Source organism: Pleurodeles waltl, chromosome 4_2, assembly GCF_031143425.1.
Source record: "Pleurodeles waltl isolate 20211129_DDA chromosome 4_2, aPleWal1.hap1.20221129, whole genome shotgun sequence".
Taxonomy (NCBI): domain Eukaryota; kingdom Metazoa; phylum Chordata; class Amphibia; order Caudata; family Salamandridae; genus Pleurodeles; species Pleurodeles waltl.
In genome coordinates this window covers 1,013,382,098-1,013,395,276 of record NC_090443.1, presented here as the reverse complement: position 1 = coordinate 1,013,395,276, position 13,179 = coordinate 1,013,382,098, and the positions used below count along the sequence as shown (strand labels likewise).

The window sequence follows — 13,179 nt, the reverse complement described above, 5'->3', positions numbered from 1 at the left end:
GAGGGGATACTGTTCCGCAAACCTGGGGTTATGCTGGATGGCAGAGCCCCCCAATCTCTGTCCAGCGGGGGTTTCTCTTGACCCGACGGCCGGTCCAGCCCTGGTGCTGTCAGGACTCACAAGCGGTGGATCCAGGACTCTGGAGTCAGTGTCCCCCAGGGGAGGCGGGGTATCCTTCTACCTGGGGGCTGGTGAGTGGGGGGGGGAAGGGGCACCACTGACACTCATCCTTCAGAGGCGTTTGTAAGGTAATGTGTAACTGTGTCTGCACTGGGCGCTCCTTGGTGCGCTGACTGAGGGCTAGTTGGAAGAAGCATTGGCTAATCCAGGAGGCTGTTTCTTTTCCTTTGTGGGCTTTGGTTAGAAAAGGAAACTTAGCATTGTTGGGTTTGCAGCTTTACCGAGCCCTTGAGTTAATGATTAGAAAGAGAAAACTGCCACTGGGGCCTCCTCTCATACCACTTGCAGGGTAGGACCAATCCTTCCACATCTCAGTCGGTGGAGCAGAGACCTGTGGTGGAAGAACTGACATCCTGAGGTCGCTACTTCAAATCCGCTCCCAGGACTTTTCCAAACTCTGCTCTGTTTCCTCCGCTTTCCAATCCCAAGCAGCTCCTTTCTCACCACTCAGACACCTTGGCTTTTCGCTCCTCCTCTCCTCCCCTTCCCAGTCCAGCTCCCTCCTCCAGCTGGTGGGGTGGGAGAGTGTCCCCTCAGTCCCTTTGTGCAACCCCCCCCCTGATGAGACAGAGCCGGGGGGGCCCTGGGCTGAGGAGCGAGGCCGGTGCCCCCCACCCCCGGCTGAAGCAGCCCCGGAGCTGCTTGTTGTGAGTGTGGAAGGTGATGCTGCTGGGAGCTGCTGAGAGCGTCTGCTGGGAGGGGAGAAGTTTGAGGAGGAGCCGGTTTGTGTGTGTGTTTTGTGCAGTGAGTGTGTGTGTTTGTTGAGCCTGTGGCCCCTTGTGTTGGAGTGAAGGATATTGAAAATATGAAGAATCAGACACTATTTGAGACCTGATATTTCCTACGTGTTCCTCGTTAGTATAGTGGTCAGTATCCCCGCCTGTCACGCGGGAGACCGGGTTTCCCCGACGGGAGGGAGTCATTTTACGTTTTTTCAATGTAATATTAAAAGTACATTATTAATTGGGACACACAGTTGTACCTTTTAGAAGTGTTATCCCTCACAATGTTACTTGCAATCTATACAATTAAATGACATAGTATATACCGTTCTATTTCGTCACACCTCTTCCCAATAAGAATGGTAATTTGTTGTTTATTTGGGGTTCCAACGATATTGTTTACAAAAATAACGAGGGATATGTCTCACAAGAGAAATATATCTCATCGACTTTAGGTAACAGCCGTTTAGTCCTCTACAAAGTGACGGGGGGCGCTCTCAGAGGATGCAGAATACCCCACAAATCCCACCACTGGTCAGTTGCTGACATGATAACGGCCCCTAAACAGACTGCACAGAAGAGGTCTATTAACGGTATTAATAGCCCGCCCCTGATATAGCGCTCTCTCCTTCACTCTGCGGGGTCTCTGCCCTCCTGCTCTGCACCCCCCAGTGTGTCTCACATGTGTGGCAGTAAAAAGGGGTATTTGGGGTGTCATTTCCCGGTAAAGAAGGGTGAGCAGAGAGACACAGCCGGGCCTGTAGTTTGTAGAGGTGACTCCTTCTGTGCTGTGCAGTGAGTGGGTTTTAACTGAGCGGTCCCTTTAAACAGCCACGAGAACACGGATCACTGCAGAGTAAGCAGCTCTCAGCGCCAAGAAGACGACTCTCAGCGCTGATCTCACGGAGGCTCGTTGGTCTAGGGCAACGGTACTCAAAGTACGGCCCGCGGGCCGCCAGCGGCCCCACGGACCTAGCTTGGCGGCCCGCGAGACGCACACCAAACGCCACATCATAATGGCAGCAGTATGTACACATAGAAGAGGGCCGCGGGAGCATGCTCCCGCGGCCCTCCTCTATGTTTACATACGGCGGCCATTGTTTATGGCGTTGCCCTGACGATCCTGGAAGCCAAAGCCCCATAAAAGTCAGCGCTTGCAGCTAACTTTTATGGGGCTTTGGTCGTCTGCTTCCTGTCACCGGCTCCACGTCTGCTGCCCGCCTGCCTGCCTGCTGTTCCACATTTGTGGCATCTTTACAGTGCTTTGAGTCAGGTAAGGCTCTTTGGTTATTTATTTATTTGTTTTAAATGTAGTGTGTGTTACTGGGGTAGGCGTGAGAGCAGATTGCGCTGTGTGTGTGCGCTGTGTGTGTGTGTTACTGGGGTAGGGGTGAGAGCAGATGGCGCTGTGTGTGTGCGCGCTGTGTGTGTTACTGGGGTAGGGGTGAGAGCAGATGGCGCTGTGTGTGTGCGCGCTGTGTGTGTTACTGGGGTAGGGGTGAGAGCAGATGGCGCTGTGTGTGTGCGCTGTGTGTGTGTGTTACTGGGGTGGGGTGAGAGCAGATGGCGCTGTGTGCAGATGGCGCAGTGTGTGTTACTGGGGTAGGGGTGAGAGCAGATGGCACTGTGTGTGTTACTGGGGTAGGGGTGGGAGCAGATGGCGCTGTGTGCAGATGGCGCAGTGTGTGTTACTGGGGTAGGGGTGAGAGCAGATGGCGCAGTGTGTGTTACTGGGGTAGGGGTGAGAGCAGATGGCGCTGTGTGCAGATGGCGCAGTGTGTGTTACTGGGGTAGGGGTGAGAGCAGATGGCGCTGTGTGCAGATGGTGCAGTGTGTGTTACTGGGGTAGGGGTGAGAGCAGATGGCGCTGTGTGCGTTACTGGGGTAGGGGTGGGAGCAGATGGCGCTGTGTGCAGATGGCGCAGTGTGTGTTACTGGGGTAGGGGTGAGAGCAGATGGTGCTGTGTGTGTTACTGGGGTAGGGGTGGGAGCAGATGGCGCTGTGTGCAGATGGCGCTGTGTGTGTTACTGGGGTAGGGGTGGGAGCAGATGGCGCTGTGTGCAGATGGCGCAGTGTGTGTTACTGGGGTAGGGGTGAGAGCAGATGGCGCTGTGTGCAGATGGCGCTGTGTGTGTTACTGGGGTAGGGGTGAGAGCAGATGGCGCTGTGTGTGTTACTGGGGTAGGGGTGAGAGCAGATGGCGCTGTGTGTGTGCGCGCTGTGTGTGTTACTGGGGTAGGGGTGAGAGCAGATGGCGCTGTATGTGTGCGCGCTGTGTGTGTTACTGGGGTAGGGGTGAGAGCAGATGGCGCTGTATGTGTGCGCGCTGTGTGTGTTACTGGGGTAGGGGCATTGTTTTGAAAAAGGGGGTGGGGTGGTTGTTCCCCCTCTAAGCCCCGCCCCCTCTAAGCCCCGCCCCCTGCTGTCACTTCAGTGCGGCCCTCGGCCGCAAACCATACTGCAATTTTGGCCCCCGAGAAAAAGTTTGTGAGTACCCATGGTCTAGGGGTATGATTCTCGCTTAGGGTGCGAGACGTCCCGGGTTCAAATCCCGGACGAGCCCCATATTTTTCTTCCCTAAACGTTTTTAGGAAAATGTTCACCTTTTCCCAATATGACTAATTAAAACGTTTTTTTCTTTTGTCACCCTGAAGTATTCCAATTATTATTTATTTAAATAACTAAAGAAGGGCTCGTCCGGGATTTGAACCCGGGACCTCTCGCACCCAAAGCGAGAATCATACCCCTAGACCAACGAGCCACCTTGCATACAGCAATACTGTGGGCTCAATTTTGTTACATCTCTACTCAGTGTGTGTGCGGATCGGTTGTGCGCTTATCATTGAAATAGTAAAATAGGGAGACTATTTGAAGAGAAGACGGTGTAAGACACACACAGTGACGTCATGTAGAAGATTTTATGTCAAAATACTCCCGAGACATCACAATCCCGAGTCAGGCTGGGATTTGTCTGCACAGCAAAGCATTTCCCTGTTTTCACAGAACCCGATGCACCGCGCAAGCCAGCAGGAGGCGCCCCAGAGGCATGAACACCGCGTGCCACATATCAGGAGAACGGAGGGAATTCAAAAGTAAAGAGTTTGCACTAATTGTTGATGAGGGGAGCGTACGTGCAAAAGGAGAAAATACAAATACTTTTTAAAAGGGAATAAAAAGCACCCGCCCGAACAGGGACTTGAACCCTGGACCCTCAGATTAAAAGTCTGATGCTCTACCGACTGAGCTATCCGGGCTCATAGAGTTACAGCCGTAATGTCTCATTGTATGAAATGTTAAGGGATATCTTCACAATTCCCAGGATTTTATGTTCCATTTGGATTTTTTGTCACATCCTTCAGTTTCTGTCCACACAGGATCCAGCGCTCTTTACTGGCTCCCTGGTTCATGTCACCGGTTCTACCTCAGTTTGTTCTTGTCCACGTTTACCCCGCCTTCTGCCTACAGACTGGAGTCTGCTCTTTGCATTTCACCACATCCCCACCCCACATGTGCAGGGCCTCTTTCAACTTTCACAAGAATGAGAGGCACCAACTTGAGAAATAACCTTAATTTGCCATGTAATTTCACTTTTTTGCAAACCGAGGAGGCTCCTTCTTTTCAGTGTTTTCAATTAGTAAATTAAATTACATGAATGATAAAATACAGATGTGTGGCCAGGGCTCAGGCGGAATCCTCCTGTATTTTAAATCCAGGTCTAAAGTGGGCAGTTCCCCAGGTCCCCACCTTCTAAGGTCAAGGATTTGATGAGGATGTAGAATGAATACCTTACACACCTACTGGCAGGCGCTGTGAGAACTCTGCAAAGCTTTCAATCCCAGCTCCAAAGCTTTCAATTCGGCACCAGTTGTGAGCAACCACCAAGAACCTGAACTCACCCGAGGCATCTACAGGCGACTCGTGTCATATTGTGCACAGACACATCCATGTAAAACAACAACACAAACAACTGCAGAAACATCACTGTTATGAAAAGTAAACAGGAACTCCGGCCGCACTGCTGACATAGGTCACCTTGTAACCAAGGCAACCAGAGTCCACCCTTCTCTGGCTCTCCCTCACCCTGCCTGGGGCACTTTTAAAGATCTGGTGCACGAGCACTGGCCTCATACAATGAGCGCTGAGACCAAAGTGTAGCCCTGCCTCGTGCAACGAGGAGGAGCTACATATGTGTGACACTGCATTCTAGTGCTGTGATGTGCGTTATATTAACCCTAGATGCGTGACACTTGGCAGAGCTGAGAAAGGTCCTTTTAATTTACCCTTACGGCCTGCTGTCTTCATTTCCCCTCTTTCTCCACCTCTCCCCTCTCTGTGTCACGTCTCTACTTCATGTCTCCCTGCCTGTCTCTATTCTTGATTTATAACTCTCTCCCACCAATAACTAAATCCACATCTTTCTCCCCACCCCCTCTATCCCTTTCACTGACCACTTTTGTCACCTCTGTCCACCTCCCTTTACTGCACTTTCTTTGCATGAACTATATTTCTGTGTTGAGTCTCTCATCGCACTGCACCTCGCCTTTTCCACCGCACCCCTCTCTCCTTCTCTCTCTCTACATCTCCATGTTCCTACATTCATATCTCTACCTCACCTCCCTTTAATACACAGCTCTATGGTGCCTCTAGTTATCTGATTCTGACAACCTCCCCTCTCTGGACCACTCTGTGCCTCCCTCTACAGCTCTACCTCTCTCCTCCTCTCTCTCCATCACACCTCCCTTTAATACACATCCCTAGGCCACCTCTATTTATCTGATTCTGACAACCTCACCTCTCTCTCTGTGCCTCCCTCTACAGCTCTACCTCTCTCCTCCTCTCTCTCCATCACACCTCCCTTTAATACACATCCCTTCGCCACCTCTATTCATCTCATTCTGACAGCCTCACCTCTCTGGACCACTCTGTGCCTACCTCTACAGCTCTACCTCTCTCCTCCTCTCTCTCCATCACACGTCCCTTTAATACACAGCTCTATGGTGCCTCTAGTTATCTGATTCTGACAACCTCCCCTCTCTGGACCAATCTGTGCCTACCTCTACAGCTCTACCTCTCTCCTCCTCTCTCTCTCTCTACCTCACCTCCCTTTAATACACATCCGTACGTCATCTCTAGTTATCTGATTCTGACAACCTCCCCTTTCTGGACCACTCTGTGCCTACCTCTACAGCTCTACCTCTCTCCTACTCTCCCTCCCTCACACCTCCCTTTAATACACAGCTCTATGGTGCCTCTAGTTATCTGATTCTCTCTATCTCTCTCTTTCTATCTCTTTCTCTTTACCGCTCTATACCTACCTCTACAAATCTACCTTTAGCCATTCCCTATCTATCTCACCTCTTTCAAACCCACCCCTCACACGTGCCTGAATTAGATGAACATGAGTAATACATTTAAAGTTGGTCCAAATAAGGGGCCCAAAAAATTGCTGGCCCAGCTCCCGCAAATCCTAAAGATGGCACTGACTGCATTATTTTTATTGACAAAGTTTTCAGTAGGCTCATGTGTGACATTCCCATGTTTTCGGTCTGTTTATGTGTGATACTTCAATTTTTTTTGTGTGGCACTTTCAGTGACACTTTATAACAAGAAAAAGTAAGCAATTATAATGTTGTACTGAGAGAAATTTCACAAAATAGCCTTTTTGAAAAAGTTAACAAAAGCTGCACAACTCATAACATTCTTATGCAAGGTCGCCAACACATAAACATTGGGGAAATTAATTTCCCTTATAACAATAGAGTGGTGGGATTTTTGAACAGACACAAGCTAAAATGAAGCCATTTTCTAGCCATAAAAATCGTTCTCAAAAACATTGTGTCATACTTACACTAGGGGTGGGAGTAACTGGAGTAATTCCATGAAGCATAATTACGTGGAATTACCTAAAGAGCCTGCAAGATTACGCTTCAGTTATGCAGGAGGAGTAATGCTGCGTTTATGCTATTTCTGAGCACAAAAAGTCCAAAATTGATGCAAGGATGCATTTGCACTACAAAATAGCCCTGAACACATCAGAACACGAATGGTGAGCAGGAGAAACTGCTTGCTAAATGTGGTCTTTGGGTTGGATTTACCCCCAATTTACTACTGCCATTTAGTGCTATTTTCTTAGCGCAAATGCACTCTTGGGTTCACTTTGGACATGAGGATGTATTTTTTACGAAGAAACAGTGCTAAATGCAGCAGAACATGAATAACAAGTGTAAAGCTGCTGCCCGCGCTAGATAAATGTGCCATTGGTGTAACAAAGGCCCCCGCAGCCCGGCATTGCAGAGCGGGCCCGAGCTCCAGGGGGTTTCTTCAGCACAGTTCATTCCTGAGTGAGTCCAGAGAAGGGGACCCCTCCATGTACTGTGCAGTGAGGCCTCCTCAAGTTTTGTTACGTCACTGAAATGTGCTCTTCCGGTAGGATTGTTCCTCAAAAATACTCTTAATTATGCAAGCAGGAGTAATTGTGTGATTATCGGTAATTCAGTGTCAAGGAGTAATGCCGAATTACTGAAATTTCTCCAATTACTCTGGTGTAATGCAAATTCTGCCCAGACCCACTGTACACTGGGAGTGGAAGCATGCAAAGCTGTCCCCAAACATTGTAACCATTGCTGCTGTTTTACCCAGGAGCAAAGTGTGTTCTGGCACCTCAGGTTGCGCTCTTTGGCACTGCAAGCACTGGTCATGGGCTAAAAAGGCAGCACTAGCTGAAGGTGACACGTTACACCTGCCTGGCTTAATAAGGTGTCCTGAACTTAAATGCCAAGGAGAATTGGGCGAGCAGGACAGCAGCAGAATACTTCTGTGAAGAACTCAGCAGCCAGAAGTTTGTGAGTGGTTGTGATATTTTTCAATGTAACCTTTGTTGGAGCTGCTGTCAAGGCGCTTGCTGACCTATTGATTCCTACACGGCTTCTCATCTGGTGCTCCAGGTCTCTGCCTGGCTTCCTGCATGCAGCCCTGGCTCCATCTTTTGAATGCAAAACACCAGCTGGAACCTGCAAAGAGGTTGGCTACAAGATGGGAATTTGTAATAAATGGAAGCTTCGAGGCAGTGTTTTGCCAATGCTTGTTATCCGTTTCAGATGAATGAGCAACAACAGTGATTTTAGTGTAAATAATTACAGTTGAAAATGTTCACATTCTGAAAATACGAGTCTGCACAATAACCAGGTCTTCGGCGGGTCTCCATCACTCCTGTGGCTCCCTCACTTCCCTCGGTGGTCTCTCCACTAAACATGGCATCTTCTCCCCACATCTTTCTGAAATGCTCCACATGCACATCTCACATCTCATCTCCTTCCTCCTCAGCGCCCTCTTTTCACTTTCTCCTGCATGTACTTCCTTGCATCGCCTTCACTTCTGCGCCCCCACCCCACACACTACACACACTCACCTGTTAGCACAGTGTTTACTTTTACTTCCTTCTTGCCAACGTCTGAGAGTTGTGTGCCTCCTTCAAACACTTTTGCATAGAATCCCAATCAAAAATGCACACGTGCTCGATGAGATCCGCAGAGAGGCCAAGGATTGAATGAGCATGTATTCTAAACACCTTTAGAGTCCACAGACAGGCCCTGTGGGAAGCTTGCAGTGCCTTCAGCCTCAACTCCAGAGCTTTTAGTGCCACATTGTAAACACCCAGCCACCACCACCCAAACTCACATAAAATTTACTCAGTTCACAGTACTCATGATACAGGAGTAACACGCATCACAAAAACAAAAACCTACAGGAAAAAGTGCACCCTCTTTTACAGAAATACAAAAAGACTGTGTCACTGCCATGGATTACCTTAATGGTTTTTACAGTCACTGTTCAGAAATCGCTGAGTGTTTTTTACCTGTAAAGTTAAGGACATGGGTATTGGGCCCAATGCAGCAGTGGCTCATCCACTATGGGGGAGGAACGTCACCCCCCTGCCAGCAGCAGATGAAGCAAAACCTTTACAAGAAAACGATAAACTTTGTTTATTATTGTTTTCTTGTAAAAGGGGCGGGCCACAGGCTGTGATGAGCAAAGAGGGTGAGTGCACAGCAGTCCCCCTCAGTGAGCATTTATGCTTGGCCAGCTGTCTCGGGCCAGCCAAACATACATGCGCACTAGGCTCTCTCCAACACAGCAATGCAGGCACTGCGTTGCTGGGTTGGAGACACCAGGCAGAGACTCTCAGTCTGCCTTGGAGCGCCCTGGCTGGGTGCTCTGTCCAGTCCTAATGCTGCTTTCAAGCATAAAAATCCCTCCTCCTCCTCATGTCCTGTTTAGTCACCAAGCGCATTAACGTAGAGTTGGCCTGGCCACACAGGTTGGGAGGGAGGGAGTAAGGAATCTAAGCAAGAGAAGGATTCAGAGTAATGCAATTACTGGTCAGTAATCGAAGCATTACCCCTTTGTCCCTCTCGCTGAGCTTTCTTATGTATTTCAGATGTACACCAAGCTAAAAGAAAGCCATGACCACTAGCAGCTCTGCAGAACCAAATTTCATTTATTGCCATACTTCAAACTACTGTTACTTCACAGCGGACAGAAACGTAGACCCCAAAATATCTTACACTGCTGGGACTTGTGTCACTCTGTAGTGTTTGATAAATGGAGACACAATTGCCCATGTGGTTGCTCTTCAAATCTCAGTAAAAGAGGTCCTTTGGCACTTAGCCAGAGAAGTCGACAAGCTTTTAGCTGACCTGGCCTGAACTCATACAAGAAAAGATACATGGTATTGTTTATAGACTAAAGAAATCAAGGCCTGAATACACCTGCTTAGAGTTCAAATGAAAGGTTTTAGACCTTACCTGGGAGGTCAAAAATTAACAGAATAAAGAAGAAGCCTGCCTGAACTCTTCCACCCTGAGACCGAGGATCTGGAAAAGACCCTGGCAAAATAACTTCTTGTTGGGAATTAACTCTAGGCTTAGACTTAACACAATCTTCAGCAACCTGGCCCTCTATGACAGTGCAGCCAGCTTCCCAACCTTCTGGCTGAAGTAATGGCCACCAGGAAAAACACTTAGGCCCTCATTATGACATTGGCGGTAAATCCCACTTACCGCAATGCTGACTGCCGCCAACATACCGCCGCAGTGGCAGATATACGCTAACCCTATTATGACACACACACCAATCTGTCACTATTCAGCCACAAACACAAATCTGCCAGCCCAAAGGTCAGTAATAAAACTGGCAGTATCAAAACCCACACCGTTACGCCAACAGAACTACGCCCACAGCATTATGACCCTCGAATCACCACGGCGGTCATTCGATGGTGATAAACCATTGGCGGTACATACCGCCGTGCTCAAAATACATACACTCAAACAAAACAACACCACATTGGACAATTCAAACTACACACACCTGACACCCATACACACACCACACCCACACTACTATAAAACACACACCCACATTACCCAAAACCCTTTGCCACTACCAATAATTGCCAGCAGAGAGAGACAGCAAGAGCACTCACACAAACACAGCCACATACCACCATCACCTACACACCACCCACGCACCTCACATCACATACCCCAACACATCACCCTACACATCCTCACCAGCACCACTCACACTACACCCATGGGCACCACAACGACACCCCAGATACTCTGAGGAGGAGCTAAGGGTCATGGTGGCGGAAATCATCCGGGTAGAGCCTCAGCTATTTGGATCACAGGTGCAGCAGATATCCATTGCTCAGAAGATGGAGCTATTGCGGAGAATCGTGGCCTCATGCCATCACATACCTCCACCCTCACTCCCATCACTCCACCACCTCCCACACCCCACTGTCACAACCCACTCATCCCAATGCCAAGCACTGCATGCCATACCAACGCATGGACACCACTCACTGACCTGCATGGACACCTATCACTACAGCATGCACACTAGAGACAATCAGCTACCCCACCAAAAAGCAACTCACACAAGGCAAATCTGCCAGGGCAATAACCACCATAGAGGGCAACCCACCCATGCACGATAAGTCACATACAGAAACAATAACACTGCATTTACATCCCCACAGGTACCCCAGCCAATGTCACCGGAGAAGAGGTGCCAGCAACATTCAGTCCCCCCACAGAAGAGGCCCACAGTGATGACAGCAGCTCTGCTCGCCTGGATCTGGATGACCAACCTGGTCCATCAGGGACCTCCGGACAGTCGGTTACCCAGGCACAGTCTCACACACCACAGATCCTCCCCCCTCAGGAAACACCACCACTGCACCCACCCAGCGAGCCCATACCTCTGTCCCCAGGACACACCAATTAGCAGGTGTCCACCACTACAGGGACCCCAGGCCACCCCACAAACTCAGGACTATCAGGGACCAGGGGTCAGTGGCAGTGGGCACATGGTTCAGGGGACAGAGGCACAAGATAACAGGGAAGCTGGGAGGACTGCTGTGCGACAGGGGGAGGGCAGGCCCACAGAACCTAGTCTCCAGGAGGCACTCACTGCGATCCTGGGAGCATACCAACATTCAAAGGATACGCTGGGCCAGATCCTGGACAAGATGCAGGAGAACATGCGGCTGCAGGAGGGACAGTACCTGGGGATCAGGGAGGACTTGAAGTTTATTAACACCACCATGGTCTCCATTGCAGGGGTGCTGGCAGACATGGCCAACAGTATGAGGGAGGCAGTGGCACACCAGCTGGCCCCTGACACTAGCCAGAACACTGAACAGCTCTCCACACCTGCTGCCGCTAGTGGACAGGAGGCCCTGCCACAGGACCAACAGGCCACCAGCACCCCTCTCCCTGCAGAAGGAGAACCACCCCACAAGCGTTCCCTGCGATCCAGGCAGAAGCCAGAGACCATTGCCAAGACCCCACCAGGAAATAAGACTCTCCTGATTGTCACCCTTGTGTCCCACTCTGCCATCCTGTCCACCTTGATCTACCATTGCTATGCCCCCTTGGACAATGCACCTGTGATACAAATAGACTGGACTCTAACCTGGACTTTGCTCCATCATCACCCCAGCCCATAGCACTTCCCCCTTTTCTTCATAGCACTGCAAGAAACACACTTTGAAAAAATGCAAGTATGGAGTATGTTAAATGATTTAAGTATGTATTTGTTTAACAAGCTTTAAACATTGCAATTCAACTGTACAGTAATGTTAACATAGGAAAGACCTGTAGTTGGCTGCCGTGAACACACTAGGAGCAATAGTGGGGCATCAACATCTGCAAAAAGAGATGCCAATGGGTACAGTGAGTGGCCATTGAAGTAGGAATTCACAGCCTGCCAGTGACAATGTCTCACATCAATCTGTCAATGAAATGTGAAATAACATTGTCTTACCTGTGTGTCATTGGAAGTATTGACGAATGACTGCCCTTCGGTTGTCCTCATCCTCATCCTCTGCCTCCTCATCCTCACTGTCCACATAGTCCACTGCCGCCACACGGCCATCTGCAGCCTCCTCCTCCTGCAGAAAAGGCACATGGTGTCTCAAGGCAAGGTTGTGCAACATACAGCATGCCACGATTAAATGGCACACCTTCATGGGTGAGTAGTACAGGGATCCACCTGTTAGATGGAGGCCCTGAAACGTTGCCTTCAGGAGGCCGAAGGTACGTTCAATAATCCTTCTTGTTCGGCCATGAGCCTCATTGTAATGTTCCTCTGCCCTTGTCCTGGGATTCCTCACAGGGGTCAGTAGCCATGATAGGTTTGGATAACCAGAGTCACCTGCAAATATTGAGGGACAACTGTTAGCCACACACTATGCCATATGGCCCACACCATACCCACACACCAACATCCACTGGGTGGGAACCAGGGCTCACCCATTAGTCACACCCTGTGACTCTGGAGTTGGGCCATCACATTTGGGATGCTGCTATTCCTCAAAATAAAAGCATCATGCACCGAGCCTGGATACTCAGCATTGACATGGGAGATGTATTGGTCCGCCAAACACACCATCTGCACATTCATAGAGGGATACCTTTTACAATTTCTGTACACCTTTTCATTTCTCCCGGGGGGGACAAAGGCAATATGTCTCCCATCAATCGCACCAATAATGTTGGGGATATGTCCCATTGTATAGAAGTCAGCCTTCACTGTGGCCAAATCCTCCACCTGGGGGAAAATGATGTAGCTGCACATGTGTTTAATCAGGGCAGACAACACTCTTGTCAGCACTATTGAGAACATTGGCTGTGACATTCCTGCTGCCAAGCCCACTGTCACTTGGAAAGAACCTGTTGCCAAAAAATGGAGCACAGATAACACTTG

General features: G+C 49.5%; 2 non-coding genes across 2 annotated transcripts; both read right to left on the bottom strand.

Moving 5' to 3' along the window:
* Positions 1 to 3,592: 3,592 nt before the first annotated feature.
* TRNAP-UGG (transfer RNA proline (anticodon UGG)) lies at positions 3,593 to 3,664 on the bottom strand. The gene has a single exon. It is a non-coding gene; the product is annotated as a tRNA-Pro (tRNA).
* A 420-nt stretch (positions 3,665 to 4,084) lies between these two features.
* On the bottom strand, positions 4,085 to 4,157 carry TRNAK-UUU (transfer RNA lysine (anticodon UUU)). Its single transcript has one exon. It is a non-coding gene; the product is annotated as a tRNA-Lys (tRNA).
* Between the last annotated feature and the right edge of the window lie 9,022 nt (positions 4,158 to 13,179).